Source organism: Notamacropus eugenii, chromosome 6, assembly GCF_028372415.1.
Source record: "Notamacropus eugenii isolate mMacEug1 chromosome 6, mMacEug1.pri_v2, whole genome shotgun sequence".
NCBI classification, from domain to species: domain Eukaryota; kingdom Metazoa; phylum Chordata; class Mammalia; order Diprotodontia; family Macropodidae; genus Notamacropus; species Notamacropus eugenii.
In genome coordinates, this window is record NC_092877.1 from 185,151,941 (window position 1) to 185,167,410 (window position 15,470).

Here is a 15,470-nt window from a genome sequence, read left to right on the forward strand (position 1 = left end):
GACATACTTTGCTCTATGGGTCGCAAAATGTAAGACAAAACTAAAAAAAGTGAACAACAAGTAGTGACTTTTACTTCAGTAAAAAAGTACCTACTGTATTCAATCAGTCTTCAATTATGTCAAACTCTACTACCATCCAGCCCAACTTTGATTATAATTTCACTTAAAATTAATATATGCAGGGGACAGAGCCAAGGTGACAGAGTGAAAGCAGAAGTTTTTCAACAAACTACTTCAAATACCTCTAAAAAGTAAATATGAACGAATTTTAGAGTGACACAATCCATTATGAGACAGAGCAGATTTCCAGTCCAGGACATCCTGGAAGGTCTATGGGAGGGATCTCTCACAGTGAGCTGAGGGAATGCAGAGTAGAGGCTGCACCAGCTCAGACTCAGTGGGAATAGCTCTGGGTGGACTGAATCAAAGTGTCATTGTGGATTCTCAACCAATCAGCAAAAGTTGGGAGTATAGTGGAACTGAGTGAGGGGAAGTGCAGGTCCAGTGGTAACTGCAGCAGCTACTCCTGGGATTTGTTTGAAAGTCACCTCCTTGAACTTCTGGGATCCAGGAAGGTGGAGTAAACTGTAAGTGCTCTTAGGCTGCCCTTGTTGACCTTGAAAAATGGGTAGAATATTTTCCCAGGAAAAATTCTAGAAGAGTGGAAGTAGCATAAGGGGTGTCGGAGTCTTTCAGCTCAGAGGTTACAAAGAGATAGAAGAGAAGAGTTCCTCTTGCTGTGGCTGAAGGGGAACAGCATAGGACTGGAGGTGTCTCAGCAAGTCCCACCTCAGTGGATCAGCAGAAGTTCCTGAGCCCCAGGGGGTTGGAGCTGTTAAACACCAACACCAGCGCCCCAAGCATGCAGGGGAATTGGGCACAAAGAAATGTATACAGCAGATTGCCAGTCACAGACCCTGCTTATGATCTAGCTCATCCCTTGGAGAGGAGGAGACTTTCTGTAGCCAGAGCACCCCTTGTCCACACTTCATGCCATGAGCTTCAGTGCAAACCAAGGAAAATCAGAAACACTTCACCTGGCCTCGACTACACACTAGCCAGCTCAGCATTAGGTATGAAGTAGGATTATATAGCATCTTGCTAAAAGAACCAGAGGCCACAACACACAAAGCCAATAACTAGGTCTCAGACTCCCGCCACAATATACATGGAACAGAGCCCTGGTAGCCCAGAAGAAGAGATTCACTTTAAAAGCCAGAAAAAAGGCAATCGCCACGAGTAAGAAGCACATCAGAAAAGGAAAGACAATAAAATCTTACTGCAAGGATAGCGAACATCAAAAAAACAAATTCAGAAGAGGACAGCAGTAACACTATCCCCAAAACTGAAATCAAAAGGGAATATGAACTGGACTCAAGCTGAAAAAACATTCTTGAAAGAGCTCAAGAAATATTTTAAAAGCCAAATTAGAGAGGTAGAAGAAAAATTGACCAATAATATCAAAAATACAATTGACAAAATGAAAAAAAAAATCACTGAAGAGAACAGATATTTGGAAAGAAAAACTGGTCAAATGAATAAGGAGGTAACCCAACTGGAAAAATTCGACAAATGGTAAAGGAGGTACAAAACCTAAATGAAGAAAATAATTTGTTAAAATATAGAATTAGGCAATAGAAGTTAAAGTCTCAATAAAGCATAAATAAACAGAAAAAAATCTAAAGAATGAAAAAAATAGAAGAAAATGTAAAATATCTCATTGGAAAAACATCTGACCTGGAAAATAGATATAAGTGAGAAAAATCTAAGAATTTTTGGTCTAACTGTGATGAACAAAAGAACCTGGACAATATCTTCCAAGAATTCATCAAGGAAAACTGACCTGAGGTCCTAGATCCAGGGGCCAAAATAGTCATCGAAACAATCCACTGATCACCTTCTGAAAGGGATTCCAAATTAAGAATGAAAATAAGTATTGTTACTAAATTCAAGAACAATCAGGTCAAAGAGAAAATACTGCAAGCAGCCAGAAAAAAAAATCAGATATTGAGGAATTACAGTCAGGATTACAGACGATTTTGCAACTTATTCCTTTTTTTATTTACTTTTTAATTTTCAACAATCAATTTCACACGATTTTGACTTCAAAATAATTTCTCCATCTGTACCCTATGCCCACCCCAAGACAGCCTGCATTCTGATTAACCCTTCCCTCTATATGCTCTCCCTTCTGTCACACCCCTCCCTTCTCTTATTCCATTCCCCTCCATTTTCTTGTAGGTCCAGATAGATTTCTATACCCCGTTGTCTGTATTTCTTATTTCCCAGCTGCATGTAAAAACAATTTTTTTTAATATTCATTTTTAAAACTTTGAGTTCCAACTTATATAGTTGCCTCTCTAGGCTGATTCGTTTAATGTTGTTTTCTTTTTGCTCATTTTATCATTTACTTGACTTTTGAGCTCTTTTTTAAGGTAGTTCTCTGCTTCCAGTGGGTGTGGAGGAAGTGAATTTTCAGCTGCTTGAGCACCCCACAATGTATGGGCCTAGAGTGTGTATCACCCTGCTTCAGATGTGTTTCTTGTAAACAACATATTGTAGGGATTATGACTTTTTATCCATTCTGATATCTGCCTATATTTTATGGGAGAGTTCATGCAATTCACATTTGCATTTATGATTACTATCTGTATTGTTCTCTCTGTCATCTTCTCTCCCCATCCCATTCATGGTAAAAGTGAAAGGTTGGAGCAGAATATATTTTGTTTCAGCTAAAAAAAAAGGAGGGGCAGCAACCCTAATCTCAAACAAAGTGAAGCAAAAATAGATAAGGAAGGAAACTATATCTTTTTAAAAGTCACCATAGACAACAAAATAATATCATTATTAACGCATCCTTTTCATATCACGATGTGATAAAATATTTGTAATAATAGGTCATGGAAAGGTGGACAAAAAATTAATTGGAAACTAAGTAATCTAATCCTAAATGAAGAGGCGATCAGACACCAAATCATAGAAACAGTTAACTACTTCACTCAAGAGTTTTTTTCTAATATCTTATTTCATTCAGGGGAACTACAATAATGAGACAACAAACCAAAATTTATTGAATGCAATGAGAGCAGTACTTGGAGAACGTTTTATATCTCTGAATATTTACATGAATGAAATAGAAAAATAGGAGTCAATGAATTGGTCATAAAAGTGAAAAAGCTAGGAAAAAAAGTTAAAATTCTTTGTAAATCACCATATTAGGAGCTCTGAGAGATTAATAAAATAAACATTAAGAAAACTATTGAAATAATAAATAAAACTAAGAGATGGTTTTATGGAAAAACAATAAAATTGATAAAACTTTGGTTACTTTGTTTAAAAAAAAAGGAAAAACAAAATTACCAGTGTCAAAAATGAAAAGGGTGAACTCACCTCCAATATAAAGGAAATTACACCAATAATTAGAAATGAATTTGCCAAACTATATGCCTATAAATTTGACAATCTTAGTGAAATGCATGAATATCTATAAAAATTTAAACATCCCAGGTTAATAGAACAAGAAGTAAAATAACCGAATGTCAGAAAAATAAATTGAACAAACGACCCACAAACGCACTAGGAAAAAATATTCTTCAGGGTGAGATGAATTTACATACAAATTTTTTCAAACATTTCAAGAACCATTAATTCCAATAATAAACAGAGTAATTGGGAAATTGGTGAAGGTGTCTTACCAGATTCTTTTTATGTTACAAATGTGGTTCGCATGCCTAAAATGGGAAGAGCTGATATAGAGAAAGATAATTATAGAACAATTTTGCTAATGAATACAAATGCAAAAATTTTAAATAAGATATTAGAAAAAAATTGAAACATATTATAACAACAATAATATATATGATCAGGTAGAATTTATACCAGGAATGCAGGACTCATTCAAAATTAAGAAAACTGTCAACGCTATTGATCATATCAACAACAAAACTAACAGAAACCATATGCTTATCTCAACAGATGAAGAAAAAAATAACTTTTAACGAAATATAACACCCATTCCTTTTGAAAATGAAGAGCATAAGAATAAACGGAGGCTTTCATCAAATAATAAGCAGTATCTACTTAAAACCAGCAATAAGCATTATATGCAATGTCGATAAGATAGATGCATTTCAAATAGAATGAGAGATGAAAAAAGGATGGCCATTATCACCACTCTTATTAAAAATGGAACTAGATATGTGAGCTAAAGCAATAAGAGAAGAAAAAGAAATTGAAGAAATCAGAAAAGGCAAAGAAGAAACCAAGTAATCACTTAAATATGATGATACACTTAAAGAATGTTAGAGAATCAAGTAAAAATCTATGTGAAATAATAGACAACTTTTGCAACCTTGCAGGTTACAAAATAAACCCACATAAAATACCTGTATTTCCATATATTACTAACAAAGCTCAATAGAAAGAGACAGAAAGAGCAATTCCATTTAAAGCTATGGTAGATACTGTAAGACAGTATCTGGGAGTCTACCTGTCAAAAAAAAACCAGGGAGTATATGAACATAATTACAAAACACATTTCACGCAAATAAAGTCAGTCGTAATTAAGTGGAAAAATGCAATTAGCTCATGGGTAGGTCAGACTAATATAATAAAAATGATAATTCTCTATAAATTATTTTGCTTATTCAGTGCCATAACAATCAAACTAATAAAAAAGTATATCCTAGACCTAGAAAAAGTAATATCAAAATTCATCTTGAAGAACAAAAGATCCAGAATATCAAGGGAATTAATAAAAGAAATGCTAGGGAAAATGGCCATTCCATACCAGATCGCAAATTTTATTACAAAGAAGCAATCATCAAAATTACTTGGTACTGACTAAGAAATAGAGGAGTAGACAAGTGGAATAGGTTAGGTACTCAAGACATAGTAGGTAATGAATATAGCAATTTAGTGTTTCATAAACCCAAGGTTTCCAGCTTCTGGAATAAGAATTCACTGTTTGACAAAAATTACTGAGAAAAAACTGGATAACAATGTGTCAGATACTGGGTACAAATCAATGCCTGACACCGTATACAAGAATAAAGTCCAAATGGATACATGAACTAGGTATAAAGACTGATACTATAAATAAATTAGGGGAGCAAGGAATAGAATATTTGTCAGATTTACGGAGAATCGAGAAATTTATGACCAAGGAAGAGATAAAGAACACTATGAAGTGCAAAATGGATAGTTTTGATTACATTAATTTGAAAAGTTTTTGCACAAACGAAGTCAATGCAACCAAGACCAGGAGGGAAGCAGAAAACTGGGAAACAATTTTTTGCAACTAGTGTCTGTGATAAAGGTCTCATTTCTAAACTATATAGAGAAATGGGTCAGCTTTACAAAAATACAAATTCTTCAACTGATAATGATCAAAGGATAGGAACAGACCATTTTCAGTGGAAGAAATTGAAGCTCTCTATAGTCATATGAAAAAATGCTCTAAATCACTGTTGATTAGAGAGATGCAAGTCAAAAGAACTTTGAGATACTGCAACACATGTATCAAAGTGGATAATATTGCAAAACAGGAAGGTGATAAATGTTGGAGAAGACGTGGGAGAGTTGGAACATAAATTTTTGTTGTTGGTGGAGCTGTGAGCATAACCAACCATTCTGGAGAACAATTTGCAAATATGCCCAAATGACTAAAAAGTGTGCATGCTCTTTGAGCCAGAAATATTGCTTCTAAGGCTGTATCCCAAAGAGATCATAAAAATCAGAAAGGGTTCCACATGTACAGAAATATTTATAGCAACTCTCTTTGTGGTAACTAAGAATTGTAAATCGATGTGGAGGCCCATCAGTTGGGAAATGGCTGACAAGTTGTAGTATATGAATGAAATGGAATAGAATTTTGTTATAAGAAATGATGAACAGGAAAACTTCAGAGAAGCCTGGTAAGACTTATATGAACTGATGCTAAGTGAAAGAAGCAGAAGCAGAACATTGTACACTGTAACAACCACAGTGTCAGAGGAATTTTTCTGGTAGAGTTAGCCCTTCACAGCAATGCAAGGACTTAAAACATTCCCAAAGGATGATTAAGGCAAAATCATATCCACATCCAGAGAAAGAACTATGCAATTGGAATGCAGAGTGAAGCAGAATATTTTCTCCTATGTTGTGCTTTGATTTTTCTCGTGGCTTCTCCCACTCATTTTAATTCTTCCATGCAACATGACTAAAGTTAAAATGTGTTTAATAAGACTGTATTGCAGAACCAGTATGAGATTGCATGCCATCTTGGGGAGGGAGAGGGCAGGGAGGTGGTAGGGAGCTGGAGAAAATCTAAGACTTGTGGAAGTGAATGTATATAACTGAAAAAACAAATAAAGTAATTATTTTTTTAAAAAGAAATTGAAGGAGTTAGAATAGGCAAAGAAGAAGCTAAGTTATCACTCTTTGCAGATGATATGATGATATACGTAAAGAACTCAAGAGAATCAAGTAAAAAATTACTTCAAATCATAAAAGTCTTGGAAAAGTTGCAGGATACAAAATAAACCCACATTAATCATCTGCATTTCTGTAGAGTACTAACAGCAAGAGATAGAAAGAGAAATTTCTTTTGAACTTATGATAGACACTACAAAATATTTGGGAATCTATCTCTCAAAAACCCCAGGGAATGTATGAGCACAATTATAAAACAATTTTCACACAAATAAAATCATTTTTAAGTGATTAGAAAAACATCAGTTGCTTCTGGGTAGACTGAGCTAATACAATAAAAACAGAAATTCTACATAAATTAATTTACTAATTCAGTGCCCTACCAATCAAACAATCAGAAAATTATTTTCTAGTGCTAGAAAAAATAATAATGAATTCATCTGGAAGAATAAAAATCCAGAATATCAAGGGGATTCATGAAGAGAAATGCTAGGGAAAGTGGTCTAGTCATATCAGTTCTCAAATAGTATTATAAAGCAGGAATCATCCAAACCAGTTGGTACTGGCTAAGAAAGAGAGGCATATATCTTTGGAATTGGTTAGGTACACAAGTCACAGCACTCAATGATTACAGCAATCTTCTGTTTGATAAACCCAAAGACTCCAAGTTCTGGGATAAGAACTCACTTTTTCACAAAAACTACTAGGAAAACTGAAAAATAGTGTGGTCAGTACAGGGCATGGAGCAATGTCTGTAACCACATACCAGAATATAGTCCAAATTCGTACACAATTTGGGTATAAAGGCTGATATGATGAGCAAATTAGTGGCAAGGAATATTTTATTTGTCATATTTATGGAGAATTGGGAAACTTATGACGAAACAGGAGACAGAGAATTTTACAAAATGCAAAATGGATAATTTTGATTACATTAAGTTGGAAAGTTTTTGTACGTAGAAAGCCAATGCAACCATATTTAGGAGGGAAGCAGAAAACTGGAAAAGAATTTTTACAACTAGTGTCTGTGATAAAGACCACATTTCTAAAAATATATAGAGAACTGAGTCAGATTTAAAAGAATAGAAGTGATTTTCCCAATTGATAAAATATGAAAGGATATGAACAGGTAGTTTTCAGAGGAAGAAACTGAAGCTATCTATCCACATATTAAATAATGTCTCAAATCGCAATTGATTAGGGAGATGTAAATCCAAACAACTCTGAGGAACCACATCATATCTATCAGATTGGATAACATGATAAAACAGGAAAATGATACATGTGGGAAGAGATGTAGCAGATTTGGAACACTCCATGTTGGAGCTGAGAGCCATTCAAACCTTTCTGAAGAACATTTTGGAACTATGCCCAAAGGGCTGTAAAACTGTGTATACTCTTTGATCCAGCAGTACCACTTCTAGGGCTGTACCCCAAAGAGATCATAAAAATTGGCAAAGAACTCACATATACACATGTATTTATAGTAGCTTTTTTTGTGGTGGCCAAGAACTGGAATTCAAGGAGATGCTTATCAATTGGGGAATGGTTGAACAAGTTTTGGCATATGAACGCAATTGAATAATATTGTACTGTAAGAAATGACATACAGGTAGTTTTCAGAAGAAACTAGAAAGAATTATATGAATTGATGTGGAGTGAAATGTGTAAAACCGGGAGAAAATTATCCCCAGTAAGAGCCACACTAAGAGAAGTGTTTCTGATCGACTCAGCCTTTCACAGGAATGCAAGGATTGAAAGTATTTCCAAAGGACCCTTGATGCAAAATGCCATCCATATCTAGAGAATGAACTATAAAGTAAGAACACAGAATGAAACAGACAAGTTTCTTTTTTGTTACGTTTTGTTTTATTTTGCAAATTTTGCTCACAGTTCTCCCTTTAGCTTTAATTCCTCTATGCAACATGACAAAAGTGAAAATGAGTTTACCAAGAATGTATGCATAGAACCCATATAATAAAGTTGCATGCTTTCTTGGGGAGGGGAATGAGGAAGGGGTAGAAAGTTAAAACCTTATGGAAAAGTGACTTTTGAAAACTGAAAATGAATAAATTATTTTTTAAAAAATCATATGTGCATATATATGTATATATGTGTGTATATATGTATGTAGTATATACATATGTATATATATGCATATATATATGCATACACACATGCATACACATACACATAACTTACATGACCCAGCCTCTGGGAAGCTGAATTAATGGCAGGAGTGATGGTATCCCTATCTCTCAGTCCACAGATGCCAAAGACAACTTAGAAAGCCATCAGGAAATGTCAATCATATCTGGGTGAGAGTTGAGCAGAGGTCCAAGGAATGCCATGCCAACACAGCCCCAACTCTAGCAAAGCAGATGGAGGACCTGGGAGTGAATGACTCAGCAATATCATTGGCTGTGGCAAAGGTTGGTTCCAGAGCTCTCAGCCCACAGACTGTAATTCAAAAACCTAGTTAAAAGTGGATGGCAGGAATCTTTTCGCTAGCATTGAGGCAGTACTCTGCTTCTTTGCTCATACATCGATCCCGATTTCAGTGGCAGTGACAGGATAAGAAGGAGAACAATCATAGCAGACTATGTATCAACAATGGAGTGGGGACCCTTCTTGCAGTTCAGAGCAGAAAAATGTGCTTGTGATCACTCACAGACAAGAGCACAGGCCAGGAGAGGAGCAAACACCTCTCCTTAGATCATTTCAACTTGGAAGAACTGAAAACTTACAGGCCCCTAGAAGTATCTCCAAAAACAGTTGCACAAAATCTCTGAAACTTGGAATAGCATGCTCTTCCCCTCAGAAGCAGAGCCCTACTTAAGAAAGAGTTGAAAACCATCTAAAAGGCTGGGAAAATGAGCAATAAATAGAAAACAAAATAAAACAAAACAAGATTCTGACTATGGAAATTTACTTTGATTACAGGAAATATCAAAACACACTCAGAAGAAGACAACAAAGTCAAAACTTCTATATCCAAAGCCTCCAAGGAAAATATGCTGGGGCTTTCCCACAAATATCCACTCACAAGCCTAGCTGTGCTTGCTCACCTGTGTATTCTCTGTCCCTCTGCCTTAACTGCTCTGATCAAATTACTCCGGGTTCTATTCTACCCCTCCTGTTCCACTCCTTCAGCAAGCTCCTCTCACCACATGTGACTTAGGCTTCCATGTGATCCAAGCAGGTCACATAGACCTATTAGTGAATGGGAAAAGATATTCCCATTTAAATTACCATTACAATAATATATTAACAAACAGAGTGAGTCCAATGGTAAGAGAGGTCTAAAAAGTCAAGGAGGAGAAAAATTACTTTAAAAGGATAATGGGAGAGAGGAGTACAGTCTAGTGCACAGGCTACACCAGTGAAGACTAGACCATACAAAAGGTGGAGCAGACCCCAGGAGAAGGAATCACTGACAGCAGTGGTGAATCCCAGACCTCTCAGTAGAGGGTGGTCTGTTGGAACTGGGTAGGAGAGAAGAGCAGTTCTGTGTAGGATCCGTGGCAGTGGCAGCAGTTGCTCCTGGGGCTATCAGCCCACATATTGAATTTTTGAAACTCATCCATTTAAACTTCCGGACAGGGATCATGTTGGTGCAAGCAGAAAGCTGCTCTCACCCTGCTTTGTTGACCTTGAAAAACCCAGAGAATATTGCCCCAGAAAACATCTTGGAATAGTATAGCAGAAAGTCTAGGTACAGCAATCTTTCAGCTTGGGTGGCTAGGGGGATTAAAGTGAAAGATCACTCTTGTTGTGACTGAAAAGGGATCAGTATAGCATGGGAGACATCCCAGCAATCCAGCAGTCAGCCTCACCTCAGGGGTTCTGGAGGAGATCCTGACTCCCAGCCAGACAAAGAAAGCAAGTACCAACATCAGGCACATATCAGCCCCCACCATCAGCTTCAGCTCAGCACCAGGCAAACTATCAGAGCACAACAGCATTGAACTGGCAGTACCTGAGGATCAAGCAAAGTAAAAAGGACCCAAACCCCCAAGAAAAGAACTATAAGACGGTTCCCCCCTGGACCCTAGAAGCAGAGATCAAATTTAAAGACCAGAAAAAAGGAAAAAAAAACATGAGCAAGAAGAATAAAAGAAATCAATAACCGAAAAAAAAATTATCTTGGTGACAGGGAACATGAAATCACAAATTCAGGAGAGGACAATATAGGTAATATACCCACATCCAAAACTCAAAAGGGCATATAAGCTAGTTTCAAGCCCAAAAGACCTTCGTGGAAGATGTAAAGAATGATTTTAAAAGTCAAAAAAGAGAGGTGGAAGAAAAGAAATTGAAAACATAATTTAAAAAATGGGGGGAAAATATACATTGAAGGAAACAACTCCTTTAAAAAGTAGAATTGGCCAAGTGGAAAAAGAGGTACAAAATCTAACTGAAAAAAAACTTTTCATTAAAATTATAATTGGGAAGTGGAAGTTAATGACTCCATGAGACAGGAAGAATTGGTCAAACAAAATGGAAAGCATAAAAAAAATAAGAAAACATAAAATACCTCATTGCAAAAACAACTGACATGGAAAATTAGATCCAGGGAAATAATTCAAGAATTATTGGTATGGGAACTACGATGAAAAAAAGGAACCTGGACAGGGTCTTTCAAGAAATCTTCAAAGAAATGTATCCTATAGAGATCATAAAAATGGGAAAATGACCCACATGTACAAAAATAATTACAGCAGATCTTTTTGTGGTGACAAAGAACTGGAAATTGAGGGGACTTCAGAAAATTCTGAAAGACTTACATTAACTGATGGTAAGTGAAGTGAGAATAAGGATGAAAATACTGTTCACAGAAACAGCCACCATGTGTGATGACTGATTTTGATAAACTTAGCCCTTCTCAACAATGCAAGGAACTAAGACAATTCAAAGTGAATCATAATGGAAAATGCCATACACATCCAGAGAACGAACTTTGTGGAATTTACCATGAAGGAAGAGGAAATTAAAATGATAAGTACGAACTCTTAATTTGGCAATCTTAGTAAAACTGATGGATATCTAAAAAATACAAACTGTCAAGATTAACAGAAGAAAAATATATTATTTTTAAACATTCAATAAACAATTTATTTGGTTATCAAACATACTGTTTCTCTTTTTTAAAAAAAATTGTATTTGCTTTTGGTGCTCTACAATCACTTCCATATATCTTATGTATTTCCCCTTCCTCTCCCCCTTCTCCTTAACCTCTTCACTCCCTCCCTGAGATGGCATACAGTTTTATATAGGTTATACACATACATTTCCATTAAATACATTTCACCTTATTCATGTTGCATAAAAGAATTAAAATGAATGGGAGAGGTGATAAAACCAACCAAAACGTAACACAAAAGAAAATGACCTGCTTCATTCTGCGATCGAATTCCATAGTTCTTTCCCTGGATGTGGAAGGCATTTTGCTTTAAGAGATCACTTGGAATTATTTAAGTCCTTGCATTACAATGGAGTTCGAAGTATACTAAAACAAACAAACAAACAAACAAACAAACTCTCGCACACTTTGGCCGTTACTGTGCACAAAGTTCTGCTGTATCTGCTCCTTTCACTCAGTATCAGATCATATAAATCTTTTCAGGCCTCTCTGAAGTCATTTCTTATAACTCAATAGTATTCCATTACGTTTATATACCACAATTTATTCAGCCATTCCCGAGTGATGGGCATCGCCTTGATTTCCAGTTTATGACCACTACAAAGAGAGCTGCTACAAATATTTTTTGTACATGTGGGACTCTTTCCCATTTTTATGATCTCTTGGGGATATAGCTCTAGAAGTATTATTGCTGGGTCAAAGAGTATGCATGTTTTTAGAGCGCTTTGGGCATCGTTCCAAATTTCTCTCCAGAATGGTTGGATCAGCTGACTGCTCCACCAACTATGAATTAGTGTTCCAACTTTCCCACATCTTCTCCAAAATGTATTATCTTCCTGATTTTTCCTGTTAGTCAATTTGAAAGGTGTGATGTGGTATTTCAGAGTTGCTTTGATTTGTACCTCTCTAATCAATAGTGATTTAGAGTATTTATTCATATGACTATAGATAGCTTTAATTTCCTTCTCTGAGAACTTCCTGTTCATATCCTTTGACCATATATCAATTGGGGAATAACTTATACTCTTGTACTGTTGACTCAGTTCTCTACATATTTTAGAAATGTGGCCTTTGTCCCAGACACTTATTGCAAAAATTGTTTCCCAGTTTTCTGCTACACTCCTAATCTTGATTGCACTGGGTTTGGTTGTGCAAAATCTTTTCAGTTTAATATAATAAAAATTATTCATTTGAAATAATGCTTTTTTGCTCTTTAGTCAAATATTGATATCTTCTTCTTAAATCTGATAAATACACTATTCATTGCTCCACTGATTTGTTCGTAGTATCAATCCTTATACCTAGATCATGTACCCATTTGAAATTTATTCGTGTGTAGGGTGTAAGGCATTGGTCTGTGTCGAGTTTCTGGCACTCTCTTATCCAGATTTCCCAGCAATTTTTGTCAGACAGTCAGTTCTTATCCCAGAAGCTGGGTTCCTTGGGTTTATCAAGCAGTAGATTGTTATATTCATTGACTACTGTATAGCTAATATATTCCACTGGTCTACTCTTCTGTTTCTCAGCGAGTACCAATTGGTTTTAATAATTGCTACTTTACTGTACAGTCTGTGACCTGGTAGATCTAAGCCACCTTCCCTAGTGTTTGTTTTCATTAGTTCCCTTGATATTCTGTATCTTTTGTCCTGCCAGTTGAAGTTTGATATTATTTTTTTTCTTGTTCTAGAAAATAATTATCTGATGGTTTGATTGGTATGGCACTGAATAAGCAAATTATTTTATGTAGAATTGTCATTTTTATTATATTATCTAGGCCTACCCATGAGCAACTGCTGTTTTTCTACTTACTTAGATCTGATTTTATTTGTACGAAAAGTGTTTTGTAATTGTGTTCATATATTCCCTGGATTTGTTTTGTCAGGTAGACTCCCAATTATTTTATGGCTTCTGCCCTAGCTTTAAATGGGATTTCCCTTTCGATCTCTTGCTTGCAGGCTTTATTAGCAGTATATAGAAATGAAAAATATTTGTGTGGGTTTATTTTTTAAGCTGCAACTTTGCCAACGTTGTTTATTATTTCAAGTCGTTTTTTCGTTGAATCTCTGGCATTCTCTAAGCATATCATCATATCATCTGCAAAGAGTGACAATTTAGTTTTCTCTTTGCCTATTTTAATTTCTTTAATTTTTTTCTTCTCTTATTGTTTGAGCTAACATTTTTAGTGCGGTTTTGAATATTAGTGGTGAAAGTGGATATCCTTGTTTCACCCCCGATCTTATTGGAAATGCTTCTAGCTTATCTCCTTTGCATGTAACGCTTGCTGAAGATTTCAGGTAGATACTGCTTATTATTTTATGGAAAGTTCCCTTTATTCCTATTCTCTCCGGTTTTTTCAATATGAATGAGTGTTGCATTTTGTCCAAAGTTTTTCTACATCTAATGAGACAATCATGTGGTTTCTGTGAGGTTTGTTGTTGATGTAATCAATAATCCTAATAATTTTCCTATTATTGAACCAGCCCTTCATTCCAGATATAAATCCCACCTGGTCATAATGTATTATTCTCGTGATAATTTGCTGTATTCTTTTTGCTAAAATATTATTTAACAGTTTTGCATCTATATTTATTAGAGAAATTGGTGTAGCATTTTCTTTCTCTTTTGGTTCTTCCTAGTTTAGGTATCAAAACTGTATTTGTATCACAAAATGATTTTTAGAGGACTCCTTCCCCAGTGTTTCCAAAGCGTCTATACAGTATTGGAATTAATTGTTCTTTAAATGTTTGATAGAATTAAATTGCAAATCCATCTGACCCTGGAGATTTTTTTCCTAGGGAGTTTATTGATGGCTTTTTACATTCCTTTTCTTTGAGATGAGGTTATTTATGTATTGAACTTCCTCTTCTCTTAATATGCGCTATTTATATTTTTGTCAAATAATCATCCACGTCATTTACATTGCCGATATCCATGGGGGAAATTATATTGAATTGTATCTCATAAAAAGAACTTTAACAAGCAATCAATGACGTCCCTCGGAAAAAATTTCAGGCCCGTATAGATTTATAAATGAATTCTACGAAACATTTAAAAATGATTAATTCCAATTTTACATAGACTATTTGGGAAAATAGGCAATGAATGAGTCTTACCAAATTCGTTTTAGGACACAAATATGGTAATTGTGTGTAAACCAGGAACAGTCGAACAGGAGAAAGAAAATTACAGACAAATTTTCTTAATAAGTAGAGATGCAAAAATTTTTTAAAGAGTATTAGAAAAATTTTTATAACTTATGAAGAGAATAGTACACTACGACTGGGCAGGATTTATTCCAGGAATGCAAGAATGGTTCAATATTAAGAAAACTGTCAGCATAACTGATCATATCAACAATAAACCTGATAGAAACAGTCTAATTATCTCAGGAGATGCAGAAACAGCTTTTGACAAAATACAAAGAGAGCATAGGAATAAATGTAGTCTTCCCTAAAATGACATACCAAAAACCATTACCAAGTATTATGTTATTGGGATAAGCTAGAAGTAATTCCAATAAGATGGAGAGGGAAACAAGAATGTCCATTATCTCTACTCTTTTTCAATATGTTACTAGAAATATTAATTTTACCAATAAGGAAAATAATTAATTGAAGGAATTGGAATATGCAAAAAAGAAATAATGTTCTCACGCTCCATATGATCTGATGATATACTTAGAGAATCCAAGGGAATCAAGTAAAAAAAGTACTTGAAATAGGAAATAACTTTAGCAGAGTTTCAGAATATAAAATAAACCCATATAAATCTTCAGCATTACTATATATTATTAAGAAAACCCAAGAGGAAGAGATAGAAAGAATTATAAAATATTTACGAGTCTACCTGCCAGAACAAAGCCAGGAACTATATGAACACAAGTACAAAACACTTTTCACAAGACTAACGTTACATG